This window comes from Piliocolobus tephrosceles, chromosome 8, assembly GCF_002776525.5.
Source record: "Piliocolobus tephrosceles isolate RC106 chromosome 8, ASM277652v3, whole genome shotgun sequence".
In the NCBI taxonomy this organism is placed as follows: Eukaryota; Metazoa; Chordata; class Mammalia; order Primates; family Cercopithecidae; genus Piliocolobus; species Piliocolobus tephrosceles.
Window position 1 is genome coordinate 87206660 of NC_045441.1, and position 14665 is coordinate 87221324.

The window sequence follows — 14665 nt, forward strand, 5'->3', positions numbered from 1 at the left end:
ATAAAATAGTAATCATAAGAAAATATATGGCTATTTATATGCATAGTAATACAAATCAAAGAAGGAATAGGATTGAAGCAAATTTTCCCCAAAAAAGTTAAAGAACAAATAGAAAACCCTTTTAAAAAGGAGCAAAAAGAAAATAATTAGTGGACAAGCAAAAAGTCAATAAATTTTAAAAAGGAAAAACAGTTAAACCAGTTAATGAAAAAACTTTTAAAAGATAAAGTAATCCTTTCTAACTTGGACCCGGCAGAATGGCTCCCGCAAAGAAGGGTGGCGAGAAGAAAAAGGGCCGTTCTGCTATCAACCAGGTGGTGACCCGAGAATACACCATCAACATTCACAAGCGCATCCATGGAGTGGGCTTCAAGAAGCGTGCCCCTCGGGCACTCAAAGAGATTCGGAAATTTGCCATGAAGGAGATGGGAACTCCAGATGTGCGCATTGATACCAGGCTCAACAAAGCTGTCTGGCCCAAAGGAATAAGGAATGTCCCATACCGAATCCGTGTGCGGCTGTCCAGAAAACGTAATGAGGATGAAGATTCGCCAAATAAGCTCTACACTTTGGTTACCTATGTACCTGTTACCACTTTCAAAAATCTACAGACAGTCAATGTGGATGAGAACTAATCGCTGATCATCAAATACATCAAATAAAGTTATAAAATTGAAAAAAAAATAAAAATAAAAATAAAAACTAAAGTAATTATTAGATAACCAAATTAAAACATAAAAGACGTAAAACATAAACATAATAAATTACCCGTGGTAATAATTATTGAATGAAAAAATGAAAACATGAATTGATTTTGCCCAACAATATGCAAATAAATTGATAAAACTAGATAAAATAGATAACATTCAAAGGAAAATATAATTTATCTAAATTTATCCCAGTATAGAGAAAGTTATACTTCTACAGAGGAAATAGTTATTAAAGATTTACACCAAACCCTTAAACCCAAACTAATCTCAATTATATAACAGTATTCCTGAATAATCCCAAAGAATTCGTGATAAAGGTAGGAAAACAATAAAATAATTCCAAAAGTTTGCAGAATATAAAACTAACATACAAGAATCAATAGGCTTTATATACAAAAACAATATTTAGTGAGACAATATAATGAAAGAAAAGCCTTACTTACAGTATCAGTGAGAAAGTTAAAATACCTAGTAATGATATCATTAAGAAATGGACAAAACCTATATGGAAAAAAGCTTTAAAACATTTTCGAAAGGCAAAAAGGAAACTTGAAGAAATGGAGTGAAATTCTTACTATGGGTTTGGAAGAGTCATATCAAAAAGAGTCAATTCTCCTAGTGTTATGGAGTTTTTTTTAATATGAATCTTAGCATCATTTTGTTTATTCCTAAAAATGAGAAGACTTTGTATGGTGAAAACCATAAATCATACTGAGTGTGTCCTCTTTTAATGACTACTAATTTTCTTAAAGATATGTACATTGTTGGTGTAGTTATAGTTCATTTATTTCTGCTGCTGTATAACCTTCTTCTGCGTGGATTTTCCACAGTATATTCATCCATTCTACTGTTGAAAATAGTTTGGGTGATTTCTAATGTGAGGTTATTTCAAAGAGTGTTGCCATGAACATTATTGTCCATTTCTTTGTTGAAAACATATTTCTTGGGCTCTATGTGTAGAATTGCAAGGTTATAGGTTATTAAAACATTTAGTTTTTAATCTGTACTGCCAAAGAGTTGCCAACGAAGAGTCCAAATCTGTAAAATATTTTAAGAGATTTATTCTGAGCCAAATATGAGTGACCATGGCCCATTACACAGCCCTCAGGAGGTCCTGAGAACATGTGCCCAAGGTGGTCGGGGTGCAGCTTGGTTTTATACATTTTAGGGACGTATGAGACATCAATCAAATACATTTAGGAAATATATTGGTTTGGCCCAGAAAGGCGGGACAACCCAAAGCAGGGGTGGCGGGGGTGGTGGGGGTTCCCAGGCTATAGGTGATGTAAGTAAATATAGGTAAATTTAAACATTTTCTGGTTGACAATTGGTTGGGTTTATCTAAAAACCTGGGATCACAGAAAGGAAACATTCAGATTAAGGTAAAAGATTGTGGAGACCAAGGTTCTTTTGAAGTCTTATAGTTTGAAGTCTTATAGTGGCTGCCCTTAGAGGCAATAGATGACAACTGTTTCCTGTTCAGATATTTAAAAGGTGCTAGGCTTTTAGTTAATCTTTTTAGGATTGGGAGGGCCTGGAAGAAAAAGATCTAACTATGTTAATAGAGATTCTTTCCAGCTGAAAATTTTACCCCACAAATCACAGCTTTGCAGGACCATTTCAAAATATGGCAAAGAAACATGTTTTTGGATAAAACATGTTGATTTTTTTCCTTGTCTTGTAATGTTATGACAGAGTCAGGTTGGAAAGTAAGTCACATTATACAGCGTTAAAAAAAATAAATAAAAAATAAACGTTTGATGAAAATTCATGATTTGTAGGGCATGACTCCACAGACCTCTTAAATAGGAATTTGGGCAAGATAAAAAAAATCAGAGTTTAGTCCTCAGGGTTTTCCAAAGTGGTTGTACAAATACTTCCACCCACAGTGTATGAGAATTCTGATATTTCCAGCCTCAGCAACTATTGGCATTTTGTCTTTTTCATTTTACTCATTTTTGTGGGTATGTAGTAGAATCACATTGTGGTTTTTATTGCATTTCCTTGATCACTGCACAAGTTGTTGGCCTTTTGAATCTTTTCTAAAATTTAAAAACTATGTTTATGGATATCTAATAACTGTTGAATACCCCTTAGATGAAGATTCTTTTTAAGTCTTTATTCCCTGTTTCTACTAGGTTGCCTTTTTCTCCTTCATTCAAATAGATCCTTTACATATTCTGTATACATAAAGGATGTGAAGATATATGGATTGACATCTTCGCTCACTCTGTGGCTTGACTTTTTACTTTCTTAATTATTTCTTTTGATGACCAGAGTTATTAATCTGATACAGTCAAATTTATGAAGCTGCTTTTTTATGGTTAACATTTTTTGTGTACTGTTCAAACTTCCTTTTTCTACTCTAAGCTCATGAAGATGTTCTTCCATGTTTTGGTGTTGTTGTTATTGTTGTTGTTTTCTAAATGATATTGTTTTTCCTTTCACTGTCAGATCAAATCCCTCTGGAATTATTTTGTTTGGGTGTGAAGTAGGATTTTAGATTCACTTTTATTATATTTGTAATAGGGGTCTCCAGTTTTCCTTGAGCATGTCAGTTCATGTTTACATTCCAAATGTTAATGTAGGCATTCTATTTGGAGGAATGTTGTGGGGGAAAAAGCTGCTAAATTTTCTTAATATTTAATTAATCATTTTATTCTAAAACTATTGATTATATATCATTGTCTCACAATTTTTTTTTTTTTTTTTTAAGGAATGGAAGGTCATAATTACATTTTCTTTTTTTTTTTTTTTTTAATTATACTTTAAGTTCTAGGGTACATATGCATAACGTGCAGGTTTGTTACATATGTATACCTGTGCCATGTTGGTGTGCTGCACCCATCAAGTCGTCAGCACCCATCAATTCATCATTTATATCAGGTATAACTCCCCAATGCAATCCCTCCCCCCTCCCCCCTCCCCACCTCCCCATGATAGGCCCCAGTGTGTGATGTTCCCCTTCCCGAGTCCAAGTGAACTCATTGTTCAGTTCCCACCTATGAGTGAGAACATGCAGTGTTTGGTTTTCTCTTCTTGTGATAGTTTGCTAAGAATGATGGTTTCCAGCTGCATCCATGTCCCTACAAAGAACGCAAACTCATCCTTTTTTATGGCTGCATAGTATTCCATGGTGTATATGTGCCACATTTTCTTAATCCAGTCTGACACTGATGGACATTTGGGTTGATTCCAAGTCTTTGCTATTGTGAATAGTGCCGCAATAAACATACGTGTGCATGTGTCTTTGTAGTAGCATAATTTATAATCCTTTGGGTATATACCCAGTAGTGGGATGGCTGGGTCATATGGTACATCTAGTTCTAGATCCTTGAGGAATTGCCATACTGTTTTCCATCATGGTTGAACTAGTTTACAACTAGTTCAACCATGATGGTACCATGATGGTTGGTTGAACTAGTTTACAACTAGTCCCACCAACAGTGTAAAAGTGTTCCAATTCCTCCACATCCTCTCCAACACCTGTTGTTTCCTGATTTTTTAATGATTGCCATTCTAACTGGTGTGAGATGGTATCTCATTGTGGTTTTGATTTGCATTTCTCTGATGGCCAGTGATGATGAGCATTTTTTCATGTGTCTGTTGGCTGTATGAATGTCTTCTTTTGAGAAATGTCTGTTCATATCCTTTCCCCACTTTTTATTCACAATTGCTTCAAAGAGAATAAAATACCTAGGAATCCAACTTACAAGGGATGTAAAGGACCTCTTCAAGGAGAACTACAAACCACTGCTCAGTGAAATCAAAGAGGACACAAACAAATGGAAGAACATACCATGCTCATCGATAGGAAGAATCAATATCGTGAAAATGGCCATACTGCCCAAGGTTATTTATAGATTCAATGCCATCCCCATCAAGCTACCAATGAGTTTCTTCACAGAATTGGAAAAAACTGCTTTAAAGTTCATATGGAACCAAAAAAGAGCCCGCATTGCCAAGACAATCCTAAGTCAAAAGGACAAAGCTGGAGGCGTCACGCTACCTGACTTCAAACTATACTACAAGGCTACAGTAACCAAAACAGCATGGTACTGGTACCAAAACAGAGATATAGACCAATGGAACAGAACAGAGTCCTCAGAAATAATACCACACATCTACAGCCATCTGATCTTTGACAAACCTGAGAGGAACAAGAAATGGGGAAAGGATTCCCTATTTAATAAATGGTGCTGGGAAAATTGGCTAGCCATAAGTAGAAAGCTGAAACTGGATCCTTTCCTTACTCCTTATACGAAGATTAATTCAAGATGGATTAGAGACTTAAATGTTAGACCTATTACCATAAAAACCCTAGAAGAAAATCTAGGTAGTACCATTCAGGACATAGGCATGGGCAAGGACTTCATGTCTAAAACACCAAAAGCAACGGCAGCAAAAGCCAAAATTGACAAATGGGATCTCATTAAACTAAAGAGCTTCTGCACAGCAGAAGAAACTACTATCAGAGTGAACAGGCAACCTACAGAATGGGAGAAATTTTTTGCAATCTACTCATCTGACAAAGGGCTAATTTCCAGAATCTACAAAGAACTCAAACAAATACACAAGTCTCACAAATTTTAAATAGCATCTTTGGTTATATATGCCATACATTTTGGAGATAACGTTTTTGAGGTACAAATATTTTATCTCAGCAATTCCTGATTGCCTCAGGACTCAACACGTAACTAGGTGTTCCATGAACTATGTGATCACTCACTGAAAGGAAGACAAATGAATTGAATAAAACAAAGCCAACTTTCAGCTTTAAGATTTCCAAATAGACTTATTTAAATGCCTAGCAGTATCTCAAAATTCAAGGGTTGGTATTTTCACAAAAAATCTCTTTGTTTTCAACTTTGTAAATTCTAAAAAAAAAAAAATAGTATATGCCATAAAAAAAGAGTTAAGAAAGATAATAGGTGAAAAACAGGACTATCCCTCCTCAGGGCTATATGAGGTTTGAACATTCTGGGAAAAATCAGCACTGAGCTGATGAGAAGTAAAATAATGAGTTGAAAATTAGCTGAGTGTGGTGTCCCATGCCTGTAGCCCCAGCTACTCAGGAGGCCGAGGCAAGAAGAGAGCTTGAGTGTGGGAGGTCGAGGCTAAAGTGATCTGTGACCGTGATGCTGCACTCTAGTTCTAGCCTGGATGAGACAGAGACTTAGACCCTGAGTGACACTGTCTCAAAAAAAGAAAAAAATGAAAAAGAAAAAGTTAGTGAGTTTTCTTCAGTTTCCCAATGTTTGTCAAAGCCTGGGGATTATAGAATATCTTGTACCTTTGGTTAAACCTACCCCATTGTATTTATGGGGTACAACTGTGAGGTTGCTAACTCCAGAGGCCCAGAAGCAAGGTACTAATGTCCTTTACTATCATTTAATCAAAGGAACCTAGTGTTTAAAATAAGGGGCAGACTAAGGGGGATTTGTAAGTGGTTGCTGTAACTAAACTATAGGTATTTCACAGACACAATGAGAAAACAAGATAAATCCTAGTAGGGAACTTTGTATTCATCTTAGTGTATGCCAATGGAAGAAAGAAAATGTCTATAAACAAAAAATTCCCTTCACTCCTTTTGTGGGATGAATTGTGACCTCCATCAATTCATACATTGAAGTCCTAAACCCTGGCACTTCAGAATGTGACTGTATTTGGATATAGGGCCTTTAAAAATGTAAGTCAGGTAAAACAGATCATATGGGTGGACCCTAATTCAATATAACTGATGTCCTTATAAGAAGAGGAGATTAGGACACACACACACGAAAGATGATGAAAAAACACCAAAAAAGATGGCCATCTACATACTAATTACAAAGAACTTAGAATAAACCAACCCTGATGATACCTTGATCTTTGACTTTATAGCCTCCAGAAATGTGAGAAAATAAATTTCTCTTGTTAAACTACCTGATCTGTGTTAGTTATTATGGCAGCTCTAGAAAACCAATACATCTTCCTTCCACTCCTAGATTTATTTAAGCCCTCTTTGAATTTAAATGCTATCATTGGCAGAAAGCAAAAAACGGTAGAACCCTGGATTGAGATATGAATAAAATGTTAAATGGCTGAATAATTACTGACTGAGTTTACCTGAAAACAATTAAGCTATTTTTTTTTCTGCTTGCCCAGCAACAGTCAAAAGAAAGGGGAAAAAAACCATACAATTATATCAATAAATACAGAAAATGAATTAGACAAAATCAAACACCCATTCATGATGAAAACTGTCAGCAAATAGGAATAGAGCAAACTTCCTCAACTTGACAGAGAGCATCTGCAAAAATCCTAGTGCTAACTTCATACTTAATGGTGAGAAATAGGAAGCCTTATCAGTAAGATCAGAAATAAGCAATGTTATCTCCTCTCACCACTGCTTTTTAACAAAGTACTAAAACTCCTAGCTAGTGAAATAAGATAAGAATAAGAAATAAGAGACATACTGATAGGTAAAGAAGAAATAAAACTATCTTTGTTTGCAGGTGACATAATCATCTACTTAGAAAATCTGAAAGAATCAACAAAAAAAACTATCTTGGAACTAATGAGCATTATAGCAAGGTTGCATAGGTAAAGCTTATCTACAAAAATTAATCACTCTACCAGGCTTTCTACTTTTTCCATTAAACCTTTGGCATATTGATCACAGGTTTTTAAAGTACCTGGTCTAATAATTACAACATTCCTGCCATATCTGACTCTGGTACTGATGCTTGCTCTGTCTCTTTAAACTGTGTTTTATTTTTTCCTTCAGTATGGTTTATAATTTTTGTTGTTATTGTTGAAAGATGAGCATGATATACTATGTAAAAACAACTGCAACAATAAAACTTTAGCAATGTAGTGGTAAGATCCAGAAGAAGAGGAAGTCTCCTATAGTCCTATGGTTAGATCCCAGTCTTTTATTAAACTTGTGCGCGTGAACTGTGAACTTCATACTTGCTTCTCAGTTTTGTTTTGTTTCCCCCTCCATTATGTGGGATAGGATGACCAGAAGGGGCTGGAGTTGAATATTTTCTACTTGCAAAGTGGTAGGCTAGAGCAGGCTGGCTTTGAGTATATCCCTTCTCCCATGTCACTTAGGCTCTGATAAAATCCCAGCAGGTAAGGCTCTGATCATATAGTTTCTGCTGAGGGTAGCCTTGCCAACAAGAACAGAATATTTCAGAGTATTTTAAAATGATTCATTTTTTCCCCTCTCCCTGATAAAGGCAGAGGGGACTTTTTTTTTTTTATACTTATTGTGAGGACCAGGTACAGCTCCAGGATGTAAAGCTCACAAAAATGTAGGGATCATCCTTTGTTTGGGTCCCCCTGGAATGTTTTAATCTCAGACTTGTCCACTCTGAGCCTCCATTAATTTGTGAATTTCTGTGCAGGTTTTCCCACCTAAAGAAGGTTCCCGTGATTTTTGTCCTGGTAAATTGTGATAGTGTGTCCCCCTGTCTTTCTCTCCCATTTGGTGGACAGAATTTGCCTTGTGAGCTTACTTCTCTGAGCGATCCAAGAAGAACTGTTGATTCATCATTTTGTTCAGTTTTTTACTTGTTGTTGAGATGAAGTGCTGGCCGCTAAGCTCCCTACATGCTGGACGGAAACCCAGAAGTCAATGGCTATGTCTTTTGTAATTATCTTCTTTTCTTAGAATTGTAAGTTTTAAATATAGTAAAATTAAAGATTTTTAAAAAATAAATGGGTTACCATAGACTCCTAATGTAGACTTGCTTTTGACAAACTCAGGAATAAAAGTTGGAAACTAAAACTTTGCTTGATGTAAGAAAAAATAATTTCATTGAAGTGGCAAATAGAAAAAGAATACACGTTGTTAATGGTATTGTGATGACACAATATTATTCACTACAATAAAATGAAATTAAAAATCCTGAACTGTTTTATGAATATTATTTCCTAATAATTCTAATGAAAGTACATCTGTGCATCAAAGGTCAAAATGTTCACTATGCTAAATAGACTTAAGCAACATGATTTTATGTTACCGCGTGCCTTAGAAAAGCAGTAACTCTGGACATTAAATTGGACACTTTGAGAAACTGCATTTATTCTTTCTGATTGGTAAGACAGAATTTGGTCTAGTTGGGTAGTAACTTGCTAAATTAAGGGTGAAGATTAGAAGGGCCCTACTAGCTCACTTAATGAACAAAGGAGATACAGTCAGATGGTAAATATTTTATTTTTAAGTCACTTATCTTTAAGTTTCATTATCTGTATAATAATAATGCTAAAAATAATAATAGCGATTATTATAGAGTTGAAGTAAAAATTTAGCAACCTGGTTTGTTTTAAGCCTTTGACGTTCACTTAGTTACCGAGCTACTTAAATTAGGGTTTGTATGAAAGTCATTTTCTTGATCAGAAACTGTTCCCCAATAAACCCATTTTCATTTTTGTTGTTTTAGAAAAACATGGTGGGCATTTTTGTGATATTATAAAATTAATTACATCTGTAGCACACAATATGTAACACACTTGTTACATCCTTATTTCTGAGTAAAGTAGGGCAAAAGGAAAGAAAAATATGCAAGAATGAAAATCACTATTCTCTTAATTGCTTTATTATATACTTCACTTTTTGTAGTGGAAAAATAAACACATCTTACAGTCAAAGAAATAGTAGAGGCACAAATATAGTAGAAAAGGAATCATGAATTTTCTCCCATTTGTGGAAACCGATGGTTTAAGTCTATCCAAAACAAACTTCAATTTTTAGCAAAGAAACTCTATCTAATGCATTTATTTGGAAGGGATTTTGAAAATATCTATACAAATTTATAGGTTATTTTGGAAAATCTTGCTTTTCAGGGATACTGATTTCATTGTGGCTAAGCAGCCGCTTATGACCTTGAACAAAGCAGAAGTCTTGGAATGCTTTCCTGCTGTCTGTGTGGACCTGCGCTTGCCAGTTACTGCACAAAGAAATAGTTTAATTCCACATGGAATACAGGTATGTTTGGGTTTCAGGAAATAATAGAGTACTGTTGATTAATTGTGAACCAGAACAAATAAGCCACAAGAGGGCATATTTTTCTTTATTTCATCACTCATATACAAATAAGGCTTGCCTCAGTTGGGTATCACAGGAATTCCCTCTTCAACCTCATTTTCTTAGAAGGATACACTGTATCTAAAATATGCTCTAAGGGTAGAATGATGGTGGTATGAAGGTATTTTTAAAAAGCAAACTTAAATATGATTTTTATATCATGCATAAGAAAGTTGTTTATTTTTCCTTAAAGTCCTTCCTTGGGGATTGTTTATTGATATAAGTACATTGTTACAAATCAAACACAAAGAGGCATTTATCTGACTAAATTCTACCAATCTGCAATAGCCATGTAGACTCCTATATGAGGCAAGGAAAACCTTTCCAACTTCTAGTGAATGTTCATAGTCAAGGAGGATTTTCTTTTCTGAAGTCTCAGGATTTGGGCCAAAGAGGCTGGACTGTGTTTTTATTTTTATTTTGAAGTACATTCCTGCTGAATTTAATTATTCACCACACCCCAACCCAGCTAAGTAAATATAGCCTTAAGATTCTGGCTTGGACAGTTTTGAAAAATAGCTGATTTTTTTAAATTTTCTTCTTTTCTTTTCTTTAGTTTTAAGAAAAGCCTCTATAGAAAGGTGAAATATTCTGTAGAGGGCATTGAGGCAGAATTCACAAGGAGCTGAGTGATAGCTATGCCTTCCTTGGCCCTGGTTTCCTTGTGTCTCACATGAGGTCTAGAAGGTTTTAAGGTGTCTTCTAACTCTGAATGTTTATGATTATTTATGATTTTATAAAAGTTTAAAACTTAAAAGTATGAAGCAAAGTTTGGACAGTTTTACATCCCAATTAACTAAACATAAACTGTTTTCTGTCTTTATCTGATGATGAGAAGCAGGGATATATTTACTTCTGAGAGTTCTATGTATGTATAATTAATACAGAAATAAAAGATGAAAGTCAGGTGTGTTTTTTCCCATCATTAAACACATCAAATGATTTTATAATGTAAATATCTAATGATCCAGTGATGAGTGTATTGCTATGATCAAATGAAATAGATGGAAAAAATACCTGGAGTTTATAAGAAGAAACTAGCTAATAGAAGATAAGGAGCTAGGAGAGCTGCTTTAAACTCATGCCCTCACTTGTTCCAATTTAGATGTAATTTAACATATATGCCAATTTTCTTGGATGAGGATAACAACATTTCTTATCTGTCAGTGCTGATAAATTGATATATGAGAAAACATTTGTAAAGTGGTATTTATTATAAGACAGAGAGGTTTTGTGTATGACTAAGGTATGACTAGTTTTAGAGAAGTAAGCATAAAAATGATATGCTTTTTAACCCAATTTTCCTTGCTTGCCTCTGTGTATAAACTTTGGGGTCTCCTTTCTCAATTATTTTCTTTCATATTCACCAAGTTTTCATTTGATTTGTGAATATAAAACTGTTCAGAGAGAACTAAGATTGTAGATTTTGTTGGGTTTAGTATCTTCTGCTGAGAGTACAGCCAAATGTTCTGCTAGATTTAAGCTCTGGACCCAGTAATTACCTTTCTCCTGTCTTCTGGGCAGAGGTAGCTATATGTGGAATTGGAGAAGCCTACAATATGTCTATTCTACCCTAACCCATCCCTGCCGCCTTTTCCCATGGCTCTCAACATAGCTTGATGATTACTGAAATTATACAATTAGAATTTTATTCTTTGGATTTGTTTGGCATCAAATGTGATCCTTTGAGAAATAGTGTATTTCATATTGCCTAACACATATCACTACCATAAAATGAAAATTACTTATTCATATTATATTGTGAGCCTGAATAGAGATGGGTGAGGAGTAGTATGTCTCAGAATAGCCTAGATTCTCAAGGCACACAATTTATTTATTCAATAGTGTTTCCAAGAACATGAAAGTTATTTGTTTTCTTTTCTTCTTCTTTTTGTTTGTATTTTTCCTCTTGGACTGAAACAGGCATACAAGCAGCAATTAGGTGGTTTTAACTGATGATATACACATCGCTTTCAGTGAAATTAAGGCTCACTTGTTAAATCTTGAATAGTCACCCTTGAAGACAAACCAAACCACACAATACACCTTATATTTTTTGTAAAATATATTTTTTCCCACTGAGTTTTATTTTAAGAATTTAGATAGGGTATTACCCCTATAGGACAGAATACTAAATTGCTTTTGATGAAAGTGAATCTCAAACTCTTAGAAAAGGTCGTTAAAGCTATCTTGGTGGGACCCTATACAGTTATTAGAAATTCAGAAATAAATCCAGTGACTGAATATTAACATTATTTCTACTGTTTTTATTAACTTGTTTAATATACAAATATTGGTTAAACACCTAGCACATTCAAGACATTCAGGGAAGCAGCCTGAAGATTATGGAGCCATGGTCACAGCTGAGGCCATTTATCACATTGGGCAATATATTAACAGTTGATTCTGTCTGCTTTGTGCTCAGAGTCATTAAAAGGAAGGAAAGCACAGAACTCATGTTCCAGATGTTGTTTTCTCATGGTATGTTCAGGATACTCTGGTAAATTCTGTCTAAATTTGAAGCCAGAACATCTTAAACTAAATCACTACAACACAATGTCACAGGCATTATATTAGAGGATGAAGAAACAAAGACACAAAACAGCCAAAACTTTTGTATGGGATGCAGACACGTGCATAACTAATTATAATATAACATGAAAAGAGCTTATTATAGTAGTGAAATCAAAGTGCTTTGGGAAAACAGGAGGGAGTGATTAATTCTATAGGGGCTTTATGGAAAGGATTGAATGGTAGCAAAGGAAGGTTTCATTTGGTTTAAGCATATTAAGCTACAACTTAAAAGAGAAAAGAGGAAAATGGGAAATCCAAAGTTAACCACATTCTGGCCAATAAACTGACAAAATTATTTAAAAGTTTAAAAATAGAGTTGTTTTTTTTTTTTTAATCAAAAACTGCTTACTATAGACCCATCATATATGGGGGACAAAAAGATATTTTGTTTTCACAATGACCTTGTAGTTTGGATGGAAGTGCAATGACATATACAAATGAAAATAACATAAAAACATAGAAAAATACAATAAACAATTGCATGACTAGGTGCAGAATGAGTGGTGTAACATTAAATATAAAGCATTCAGAAAAAAATGAAATAAAAGTTGCTATAGTTTGAAATAGTCTATGAGGACTTACATTTTTTTTTCTCTTTCCAAAGAGGGTATTTATGGGGTTGATTGGTTGTGAGTCCAAACCAAGGTTATACAGTGGGGCAGCATGAGACACAAGAAAGAGCCTTGGTCAGATTTGGGAAACCTGAGCCTTTCCTTAGCCTGACTCTGCCACCAACCACCTATAACTTAAAATGACTCATTTAGCTTCTGTGGCCCTCAGCCCTCTGCCACAGATAAAAGGTCAAATGAAGAATGTCTTCTACCCCTTTCAATTATTCCATTACTGCATTTGTCTGTTCACCATCTCCAAATCAAGATATCTCTTGATACTTGCTAAGGACGCTTTGGGACCCTTGATTTGTGCTCTTAAATCAAGCTGACAAATGCAGGATCCCATGGCTGCTTTCTTTCCATGTCTCTACCTCATGTGAGATTTATGTTTGGGACTAAGGGCAAGGTGTGTGACTATAAACATGGATTTCTCATCACAAAGGATTTACCATGCAGCTAAAAATGCCTGACTTACAGGGCTCACCAAATGCACAGGCCTTTTTATAATGTCCCTGACGGTGGCCTCATGAGCTCACATTGTCATATATTTTTGCAGAATCTGTAGAAGTGAGATATTTCTGTGTTACTTTTGCTTAAAGAGGTAGAAGTGAGATATTTCTGCATTACTTTTTCTTAAAGAGGATCCTGCATTCAAATTGCATAGGTTCCAGGTTCATCAAAACTTAGATTTTCTCCTTGTCGTCAAATACTTCTAAGTTCCTACTATGTGAATAAGGGGTGCAAAAATCTAAAAAAACAAAACAAACAAACAAAAAAACAAAACAAAACTCCCGAAGACAAGAATATGAAGCACATCTCTTTGTAGGTCTGGTTTTGTAAGGGAAAGAGGAAGAAAGGATTACATTCTACTCGTTTTTATCTCTTTCTGTTTGGTCTTTATTGGGCGCCAGCCCCTTAATGGAGGGCTGATCCCTGTTCTTCATCCCTATGCCTGCCTTGTCAAGGCCATTAACTATGGACTGAGGTTTTACATAGTGGAACGCAGATATTGTTTTGTGGGATTAGCATTTTTAGGACGGTGTTTGTGGTCACTCTCTCTGTTTCTTCCTCACGGGGTCCCTTAACAGGTTTTATGGTATAGAGAAAGAAATAAAGAGGTCCCCAAACCACCCAGAAGGAAAATCAGACGTCGGAGGTTGCTTTACATATAGGGTGCCCTGTCCTGCTAAACATCCGTCAGCGCGACCGGGGCTACCTCTAAAGCCATGCTACTGGCAGCCTCGGCGCAGCAGGGATGAACTTCTGCACGCTTGGGAGTTCTGGCGTGCGCAGTGGAAGGGGGGCGGGGGCTGGGGGAGGAGATCGGAAGGGGAAAGGTAATCCCCGGCGTTTTCAGCATCCTCTTTTTAGAAAGACTGGGTCTCTCCCAGGACAGCTGCTGCGGTCACACCACAAACTTAAAAGCCGCCCTCCTGTTTGGAGCGTGCCTTTCCTCGCCACCCTCGCCTCCCCAAAGCTCCAGCTGGTGCCTCGCTCTCCGCCTGTCCCAGCGCGGCGCTCGGGGGAGGCAGCAGCGCCCCCTGCCTCCCGGCCTGGCCCCTGCGGCCGCAGCTTCCCGGCTCTGCCAGGGCTGCTGGCGGTTCCGCCGCTCAGCCAGGGCTGCGGCTCAGAGGAACGCGCGCCGGTGTCCCGGGTCGCCGCGCCGCTGGACCTCAGCCTGTATCCCGTTCCTC

General features: G+C 36.2%; 1 pseudogene across 1 annotated transcript; it reads left to right on the plus strand.

Moving 5' to 3' along the window:
* Window positions 1-238: 238 nt before the first annotated feature.
* On the plus strand, window positions 239-14301 carry LOC111552438 (annotated as a pseudogene). The gene is made up of 2 exons (XR_002734633.1): window positions 239-663; window positions 14291-14301. The product of XR_002734633.1 is annotated as a 60S ribosomal protein L31 pseudogene (transcript).
* The last annotated feature ends 364 nt before the right edge of the window (window positions 14302-14665 follow it).